This window comes from Manacus candei, unplaced genomic scaffold (genome assembly GCF_025592945.1).
Source record: "Manacus candei isolate 608988 ecotype Guabito, Panama unplaced genomic scaffold, ASM2559294v1 h1tg000099l, whole genome shotgun sequence".
NCBI classification, from domain to species: Eukaryota; Metazoa; Chordata; class Aves; order Passeriformes; family Pipridae; genus Manacus; species Manacus candei.
The window spans coordinates 182,127-192,313 of record NW_026138147.1 but is presented as its reverse complement, the minus strand read 5'-3'; the positions used below and the strand labels follow the sequence as shown (position 1 = coordinate 192,313).

The following is a 10,187-nucleotide window of genomic DNA, read 5'->3' as shown; positions in this document are numbered from 1 at the left end:
ACGCATTCCCATTGATATGGTCAGTTACCATGGCAACCGTCATCCATTCCCGTTGTGATGGTCAGTTACCATGACAACCAGCAAACATTTTCATTTCTACAGTCAGTTACCATGGGAACCCTCACACATTCCCATTGTCATGGTCGGTTACCGTGGCAACCACCATACAGTCTCATTGCCATAATCAGTTACCATGGCAACCATCGTATAGTCACATTACTACAGTCAGTTACCATGGCAACCATAATACAGTCACATTCCTACGGTCAGTTACCATGGCAACTATCATACATTCCCATTGTTACGCTCAGTTACCATGGCAAACATCATACTTCCAACTGGTTCAGTCGGTTACCATGGCAACCACCATACAGTCACCTGGCTACGGTCAGTTACCATGGCAACCATCATATGTCCCACTGCTACGGTCAGTTACCATGGCAACCATCATACACTTGTGTTGCTACTGTCAGTTACCATGGCAAACAGCAAACATTCTGGTTGCTATGGTCAGTTACCATGGCAACCAGCATACATTGGCATTACCCATGTCAGTTCTCATGGCAACCATCAGACATTCTCTTCTAGGTTAGGAATTTAAGAGAGTTTGTCTTTCCCCTGCCCCCCAATGTAGGAGAGACGGAGCTGGAGTGGAAAAGGGGGAGATGGGCTCAAAGGCTTTCCTGAAGTCAGAACAGACACATCCCCAGCCTTTCCCTCAGCTACTGACGGGCTCATTTTGTCAGAGGAGGAGACCAGGTTGGTCAGGCAGGACCTGCCTTTCCCAACCCCACACTGGCTGGGCCTGATCCCCCTGCCCCAGGGCTGGAAACACAGTCCAACCATCTGTCATGGACTGATCCAGGCCACACTAGAGAAGGGTGAGGCTCCCGAACACATCCAGTACATCGGTGACATCATTGGATGGGGGGACACAGCTGAAGAAGTTTTCAAGAAAGGACAGAAGATCATCCAGATTCTCCTCGAGGCCGCTTTTGCCATCAAGAAGAGCAAAGTCAAGGGACCTGCCCGAGAGATCCAGTTCCTAGGGGTGAAATGGCAAGATGGACGACGCCAGATACCAACAGACGTCATCAACAAGATTGTAGCCATGGCTCCACCCACAAACAAGAAAGAGACCCAAGCTTTTCCGGGAGCCACAGGCTTCTGGAGGATGCACATCCCAGAGTACAGTCAGATTGAGAGCCCTCTTTACTTTGTGACCTGTAAAAAGAACAATTTCCAGTGGGGTCCTGAGCAACAACAAGCTTTCAGGCAGATCAAGTAAGAGATTGCTCTTGGACCAGTCAGAACAGGACCAGATGTAAAGAATGTACTCTACTCTGCAGCTGGAGATAAAGGTCCCTCCTGGAGCCTCTGGCCAAAGGTGCCTGGCGAGACGCGAGGGCGACCACTGGGTTTCTGGAGCCGAAGCTACAGAGGTTGTGAGGCCAATTCCACCCCTGTGGAAAAGGAAATCTTAGCGGCGTATGAAGGCACACGAGCAGCTTCAGAGGTAATTGGTACCGAAGCACAGCTCTTCCTGGCACCCCGATTACCAGTCTGGAGCTGGATGTTCAAAGGGAAGGTGCCCCCTACGCATCATGCCACCGATGCCACGTGGAGCAAGTGGATGGCTTTGATTACACAACGTGTCCGAATCGGGAACTCGAATCGCCCTGGCATCTGGGAAATCATAACCAATTGGCCTGAAGGTGGGAACTTCAGTCTGGCAGAAGAAGAAGGAGAACCAGTGAGCCGAGCTGAAGAAGCTCTGCCATTTGATCAGCTGCCAGATGAAGAGACACGCTATGCCCTTTTCACCGATGGCTCCTGCCGTATTGTAGGGAGGAGCTGGAAGTGGAAAGCAGCCGTTTGGAGTCCCACCCAACGAGTGGCGGAAGCCACTGAAGGTAAAGGCGAATCGAGTCAGTTTGCGGAACTCAAAGCAGTCCAATTGGCCCTGGATATCGCAGAGAGAGAAGGATGGCCAAGGCTCTACCTGTACACCGGTTCGTGGGTGAGAGCCAATGCCCTGTGGGGGTGGCTAGACTGGTGGAAAGAGATGAATTGGAAGCGTAGAGGAAAACCCATCTGGGCTGCTGATCCGTGGCAAGACATCGCTGCCAGAGTGAAGAAATTGACCGTGAGAGTCCGCCATGTAGATGCCCACGTGCCCAAGAAACGAGCTAATGAGGAACATGCTAATAACATACAGGCAGACCGAGCTGCACAGGTCAAGGTATCACAAGCAGACCTAGACTGGCAGCAGAAGGGAGAATTGTTCCTAGCTCGATGGGCCCATGATGCTTCAGGTCATCAGGGCCGAGATGCCCCTCTAGAGGGGCACGAGACCGAGGGGTGGATTTAGCCATGGGTATCATCTCTCGAGTTATCTGTGACTGTGAAACCTGTGCTGCTATTAATCAGGCAAAAAGGTTGAAGCCCCTGTGGTATGGTGGACGCTGGGAGAAGTATAAATATGGGGAGGCCTGGCAGGTTGACTATATCATGTTGCCACAGACCCGCCAAGGTAAACGCTGTGTGCTTCCCATGGTGGAAGCAACCACAGGATGGTTGGAAACATATTCGGTACCGCATGCAACAGCCCGAAACACCATTCTAGGTCTGGAGAAGCAGGTCCTGTGGAGACATGGCACTCCAGAGAGGACTGAGTCAGACAACGGGACTGTGCTGGTTTAAAAGTTAACCAGCAGGGGGAATGAACCCAACTCAAAGGAGAGATTATAAGTCAGAATAACAATTTATTAAAATAATACAGTAAGTACAATAATACAAACAAACAATTGGTCTCAACCCACAAAAACCCAAATGTGTAACCCAGTACCCTGGGGCCTGAACAAAGTGGTGTTCCTTGGGCCCTGTTTGAGTCCAAAGTAAAGGGAGAGGGGAAGAACCTGCTGGTGGGAGAGCTGCTGCAGTCTGGCCAGAACTGGTGATCGCAGTCCAGTGGTGGTCTAAGTCTGGTTGAGAGCGATGAGATGCAGCCGTCCTCTGGATCCCACGAGTGGGTTGAAAAATGTTCCAAAACTCCAAGATTATATATCCTCCAGTTCAGGCAGGAATGCTTGGTACTCTCCTCAGGGCGGGGAGTTCACAAAGGGTGTGAGGACAAAAACATCCTCCTATCTCACAGGCCTCTTAACACCTAGTTTATAGCCTGAGGAGTCAGGCTCTATGGGCAGAAGGTGCGAATAGTCTATTGACAACAATAGTCTAGTTTCTGGGAAATGACATGGAAGGCTATAGAATACAGTTTTGGGTTACACCCACCATGATGAACTGATCTCAGCTGTCCTAACTAGGACATTATCCACCCCTTATTCTATGCCATCCATGTCATGCCCAAATTAACCCCCTTTAAAAACTATATCCCTTTAAAACTATATACATCTATCTATCTATCTATCTATCTATATATATACAATGAAACATTACAGACCATTCTCACTCAAAATTAGGTCCCCTTGTGGTACACAACGTGTCTCCCCATCTTTTTGCATTACCCACCACGTGGAACCAGGTCCCTGAGCAAAAACAATCCCTCGGATGGGTTTGCCTTTGCTTGAGGTGGGACTAATCCAAACAGTCTTCCCTAACATTCCTCTCATATGTACCATGGGGACTTTATCTCCATCTACAGTATGCAAAAGTTCTGATTGGGCAGGGCCAGCTCGATTGATGGAACCTCTGGTGTTGACCAACCAGGTGGCCTTTGCTAAATGCAGCTCCCAGTGTTTGAGAGTCTCCCCACACAGTGCCTTCAGAGTGGTTTTCAGCAGTCCGTTGCACCGCTCAACTTTTCCAGCAGCTGGTGCATGGTAGGGGATATGATACACCCACTCAATGCCGTGCTCTTTGGCCCAGGTGTCTACGAGGCCATTCTTGAAATGGGTCCCATTATCAGACTCAATTCTCTCCGGGGTGCCGTGTCGCCACAGGACTTGTTTTTCAAGGCCCAGGATGGTATTCCGGGCAGTGGCATGAGGCACGGGGTATGTCTCCAACCATCCAGTGCTTCCTTCTACCATGGTCAGTACGTAGTGCTTACCCTGGCGGGTTTTGGGGAGCGTGATGTAGTCAACTTGCCAGGCTTCCCCATACCTGTACTTTGACCACCGTCCACCATACCATAGAGGCTTCACCCGCTTGGCCTGCTTGATGGCAGCACATGTCTCACAGTCATGGATGACCTGTGAGACAATGTCCTTGGTTAAGTCCACCCCTCGGTCACGAGCCCATCTGTATGTTGCATCTCTCCCCTGGTGACCGGAGGCGTCATGGGCCCATCGAGCCAGAAATAATTCTCCTTTGTGCTGCCAATCCAGATCTACCTGAGAGACTTTAATCCTGGCAGCTCGGTCCCCCTGCTCGTTGTTATGATGCTCCTCATTAGCCCGTTTCTTGCCTACATGAGCGTCTACGTGACGGACCTTCACACTCAGCTTCTCTACCCGGCCAGCGATGTCCTGCCACATCTCCGCCGCCCAGATGGGTTTCTCTTGGCGCTGCCAGTTGGCCTTTTTCCATCGCTCCAGCCATCCCCACAGAGCATTGGCCACCATCCATGAGTCAGTGTAGAGATAGAGTCTTGGCCACTTCTCTCGTTCAGCTATATCCAAAGCCAACTGAACGGCTTTAAGCTCTGCAAACTGACTTGACCCACCTTGTCCTTCGGTCGCTTCTGCAACTCGCCGTGTGGGACTCCACACAGCTGCCTTCCATTTTCGGTTTGTCCCTACAATGCGGCAGGAGCCATCCGTGAAGAGCACATATCGCCTTTCATCTGCGGGTAGCTTGTCATATGGTGGGGCCTCCTCAGCACGTGTCACCTTCTCCTCCTCTTCTTCAGAGGATAGTCCGAAACTCTCACCTTCGGGCCAATTGGTGATAATTTCCAGAATCCCAGGGCGATTAGGATTCCCTATCCGGGTTCGCTGCGTGATCAGAGCCATCCACTTACTCCATGTGGCATCGGTGGCATGATGTGTGGAAGGAACTCTTCCCTTGAACATCCAGCCCAGCACTGGTAGTCGGGGTGCCAGGAGGAGCTGCGCTTCGGTGCCGATTACTTCTGAGGCAGCTCGAACTCCTTCATAGGCAGCCAGGATCTCTTTCTCAGTTGGTGTATAGCTGGCTTCAGATCCTTTGTATCCCTGACTCCAGAATCCCAGCGGTCGTCCTCGGGTCTCCCCAGGCACTTTCTGCCAGAGGCTCCAAGAAGGGCCATTCTCCCCGGCTGCGGTGTAGAGCACGTTCTTCACGTCCTGTCCTGTCCTTACTGGCCCAAGGGCTACCGCATGGGCAATCTCCTGTTTAATTTGTTCAAAGGCTTGTTGTTGTTCGGGGCCCCACTGGAAATCATTTTTCTTCCGTGTCACAAGGTAGAGAGGGCTTACAATCTGACTATACTCGGGGATATGCATCCTCCAAAAGCCCACAGCGCCTAGGAAAGCCTGTGTTTCCTTCTTGCTGGTTGGTGGGGACATGGCTGCTATTTTGTTAATCACCTCCATTGGAATTAGGCGGCGTCCATCTTGCCACTTCATTCCTAGGAACTGAATTTCCTGAGCAGGTCCCTTGACCTTACTCCGTTTAATGGCAAAACCGGTTCTTAGGAGAATCTGGATTATCTTCTCTCCTTTCTCGAAGACTTCGCCCGCTGTGTTCCCCCATACAATGATGTCATCAATGTACTGTAGGTGCTCTGGAGCCTCACCCTCTTCCAGTGCAGTCTGGATCAGTCCATGGCAAATGCTGGGACTGTGTTTCCACCCCTGAGGCAGTCGATTCCAGGTGTACTGCACACCTCTCCAAGTGAAAGCAAATTGTGGCCTGCACTCCGCTGCCAAAGGAATGGAGAAAAAGGCACTGGCAATGTCAGTGGTGGCATACCACTTGGCTTCCTTGGACTCCAGCTCGTACTGGAGCTCCAGCATGTCCGGCACAGCAGCACTCAGGGGTGGTGTGACTTCATTGAGCCCACGGTAATCCACCGTCAGCCTCCACTCTCCACTGGACTTACGCACTGGCCATATAGGGCTATTAAAGGGTGAGCGAGTCTTGCTGACCACCCCCTGGGTCTCCAGTTCACGGATCATCTTTTGTATAGGGGTCACAGAGTCTCGGTCGGTGCGGTATTGCCGACGGTGCACTGTTGCTGTGGCTATCGGTACCAATTGTTCTTCAACCTTCAGCAGTCCCACAGCAGAGGGGTCCTCTGAGAGACCAGGCAAGGTGTTCAACTGTCTAATTTCCTCCGTCTCCACAGCAGCTATGCCAAAAGCCCAACGAAGTCCTTTTGGGTCTTTGAAATACCCACTCCTCAGGTAATCTATGCCAAGGATACACGGGGCCTCTGGACCAGTCACGATGGGGTGTCTGTGCCATTCCTTCCCAGTCAGGCTCACTTCAGCTTCCAGTACAGTCAGCTGTTGGGATCCCCCTGTCACCCCAGAAATGGAGATGGATTCTGCCCCTACGTATCTTGATGGCATTAATGTACATTGTGCGCCAGTGTCCACTAAAGCCTTATATCTTTGTGGCTCTGATGTGCCAGGCCACCGAATCCACACAGTCCAATAGACTCGATTGTCCCTCTCCTCTACCTGGCTAGAGGCAGGGCACCCCTAGTCCTGGTCATGGTACTCATTGTGCTCTTCTTGTGGGTATGACCTGGAGGTCCCTTCAAGAGGATCAGACGTATCATCATTCCTGTACCGTCTGGAGTCTTGACCACGAGAGACTGGAGCAACGTTTACCCTTGAAGAGTTCTTTATGGTATTTGTTCCTCTTTTCAGTTCACGTACCCGGGCTGCTAAGGAAGAGGTGGGTTTCCCATCCCACTTCCTCATATCTTCTCCATGCTCACGGAGGTAAAACCATAGATCGCTACGTGGAGTGTACCTTCTCTCCTTAGCTGGGGGATGCTGGCTCCTGATAGCAGAGACTCTTGTTTGTCCTGGAGAGATATGGAAAATCCCTTCCTTAATTTCTTCTCTTAGCTTCTGGTGTCCCTCTTCAATTTTCTCTTCCAGGCTTCGGACGTGTTCAGCCAGTTTGGTTTCTACAGATGAGACGTGGGCTCGTAATGGGGCGGTGACAGTGTCTTCATAAATCCTGAGTTTGCTAACCAATGCTCCCACCTTGTCCTCTCCCTCCCTCCATTGCAGCGTTGCTAAGTAGCGGGAATACATTTCTGGCCCGAGTCGTGCAAACTTTAACCACATTTGGGAGGTGCACTGTACGCCATCTGGACTCTTAGGGAATCTTTCATCCTCTGAAAAGATTATCTCCAGTACAGCTAACTCCCTTAAGCACCGGATACCTTGTTCCATCGTGTTCCACTGTCCTTGCTGTACGTGGAGGTCCTCCTTGCAAAGGTATCTCTCCCTCACACTGGACAACAGTTGCCGCCAGAGGCTGAGAGTTTCCTGCCTCCTTCCAATCCCCTGATCAATGACTACATCTCGAGACAGGGATCCCAGTTGTCTGGCTTCACTCCCATCTAGGATCGTATCGTTAGCTGCGGCATCCCAGATTCGGAGCAGCCAGGTCAGAATGGACTCGTTCGCCTGTCGTGTGAACTCTCTCCGGAGCTCACGTAGCTCACCCAGGGACAGGGACCGAGTGATTATTTCTGGCTCTGTCTCCTCCGGTGGATGTGAAGGTCCCGCCTCTTCGTCATCATTTGCTGATGATTTAGTCTTTGATTTCCTTTTCTGGACAGGGGCGACTGCTATTGGTTTTGGTTGCTCTTCTGGCTCCTCGATGGTTTGTGTGGACACGGTGCTGGTTGGTTTATTTCTTTCTCCCTCTGACTCAGCTGTGGTTTGGGTGGACGTGGTGCCTGCGGATTTGGTCCTTCTCTCCTCGCCCTGACAGTGCTGTATCATGTCAAGCAGTGCCCGGTAGGCAGTGGCCAGGGCCCAGCAGGTTGCTGTGAGCTGGCCATCTCTGGAGCTGCCAGAGCATTTTTCCTTCACCAGTCTTATCATGCTAACAGGATCCTGCAGTTGTTCAGGGGTGAATTTCCAGATCATTGGAGGAGAAAACTTTTCCAAATACTGGCTGATGTCCTCCCACTTCCCGTGCCACTCAGCATTATCTGCTCCCAGGGCAGGTGTCCAACCAACCTCCCTAAAAGGCACTTTTCTGACCCTAAACATGGTGTACACAGTACAGAGCAGACAGAGCAACACTAACAATAACATTATGCTGTCCTTAACATCAAAAGGGAACTCAATGTTTTCAAAAACTGTTTTAGCAGGTCTGAAGGGGAAGAAGGAGGTGGGAGGCTGGAAACCATCCACCCCTGTTCCCCCAAAAAGCTGGGTACAATTTTTAATGAGGCCCCAGAGGTAGCAACCCAAACCAGGACAGGCAAACAGGACTGAATACACATTTACAATGAAACTCATTGCTTCTGATGTTAGAATGACATAAACATAATATACTAATAAAGCAATTTGGATCCCTCTCCCTGGTCTTAAAGAGAGCATCAAAAAGGCAAATAATACCCCATCTGTGGAAATATGAACAGGCTCAAATACAACATCCATGTGAGTGCATCAAACAACATGGTGATCAGGGAGTTTCTATATTCAAATAGACAAATGCTTCAAATGAAATTGTGATTCTGACTTCTCTCTCTCTGCCCGACGTTTGGGCGCCAAAATGTGCTGGTTTAAAAGTTAACCAGCAGGGGGAATGAACTCAACTCAAAGGAGAGATTATAAGTCAGAATAACAATTTATTAAAATAATACAGTAAGTACAATAATACAAACAAACAATTGGTCTCAACCCACAAAAACCCAAATGTGTAACCCAGTACCCTGGGGCCTGAACAAAGTGGTGTTCCTTGGGCCCTGTTTGAGTCCAAAGTAAAGGGAGAGGGGAAGAACCTGCTGGTGGGAGAGCTGCTGCAGTCTGGCCAGAACTGGTGATCGCAGTCCAGTGGTGGTCTAAGTCTGGTTGAGAGCGATGAGATGCAGCCGTCCTCTGGATCCCACGAGTGGGTTGAAAAATGTTCCAAAACTCCAAGATTATATATCCTCCAGTTCAGGCAGGAATGCTTGGTACTCTCCTCAGGGCGGGGAGTTCACAAAGGGTGTGAGGACAGAAACATCCTTCTATCTCACAGGCCTCTTAACACCTAGTTTATAGCCTGAGGAGTCAGGCTCTATGGGCAGAGGGTGCGAATAGTCTATTGACAACAATAGTCTAGTTTCTGGGAAATGACATGGAAGGCTATAGAATACAGTTTTGGGTTACACCCACCATGCTCTATGGGCAGAGGGTGCGAATAGTCTATTGACAACAATAGTCTAGTTTCTGGGAAATGACATGGAAGGCTATAGAATACAGTTTTGGGTTACACCCACCATGATGAACTGATCTCAGCTGTCCTAACTAGGACAGTCCCCCACAGGGGCCACGAGTCCTACCCAGGAAAAACCTGCTCCAGCCTGGGCTTCCCTCTCCACGGGCTGCAGGTCCCTGCCAGGACCCTGCTCCATCCTGGGCCTGCCACGGGGTCACAGCCTCCTTTGGGCATCCACCTACTCTGGAGTGGGCTTCTCCAGGGGCTGCAGGGGGGTCTCTGCACCCCAATTCTCCCCCAGGGCTGCAGGGGGGTCTCTGCACCCCAATTCTCCCCCAGGGGCTGCAGGGGGGTCTCTGCACCCCAGTTCTCCCCCAGGGGCTGCAGGGGGGTCTCTGCACCCCGATGCTCCCCCATGGGCACAGGGGCACAGCTGCCCCACCCTGCTCTGCCCCACGGGCTGCAGGGCCTCAGCTCCAGCACCTGGAGCTCCTCCTGCCCCTCCTGCCCTGACCTTGGGGTCTACTTTGTTGTTCCCATGTTCTCACTCCGCTCTTCCCTGGCTGGAATTCTTTCTGTCCCACAGCCTTCTGTTCTTAAATATGTTATCCCAGGGGTGTTACTGTCACTCCTGGTTGGCTTGGTCTTGGCCAGCAGCAGGGAGTCCGTCCTGGAGCCAGCTGGTGTCGGTTCCACAGGACAGGGGAAGCTTCTGGCAGCTTCTAAGAGAAGCCACCCCTGTAACCCCCCCCAGTGCTACTGTTGCCCGTAAACAAAGACACAAACCAACAGAGTGCCGGTTTATGGGTGCTTTATTCGGGGCCCCGGGAACCTGCGGGCTA

The 10,187-nt window shown here is 51.2% G+C and overlaps 1 protein-coding gene across 1 annotated transcript in view; it reads right to left on the bottom strand.

Annotated features, from left to right (window-relative positions):
- Positions 1 to 6,521: 6,521 nt before the first annotated feature.
- Positions 6,522 to 10,187, bottom strand: part of LOC127461275 (uncharacterized) — a 54,127-nt gene continuing 50,461 nt past the window's right edge. The window contains exon 2 of the mRNA XM_051768941.1: positions 6,522 to 6,568. The gene's annotated coding sequence lies outside the window, so the exon portion shown is untranslated. The remainder of the gene's footprint in view (positions 6,569 to 10,187) is intronic.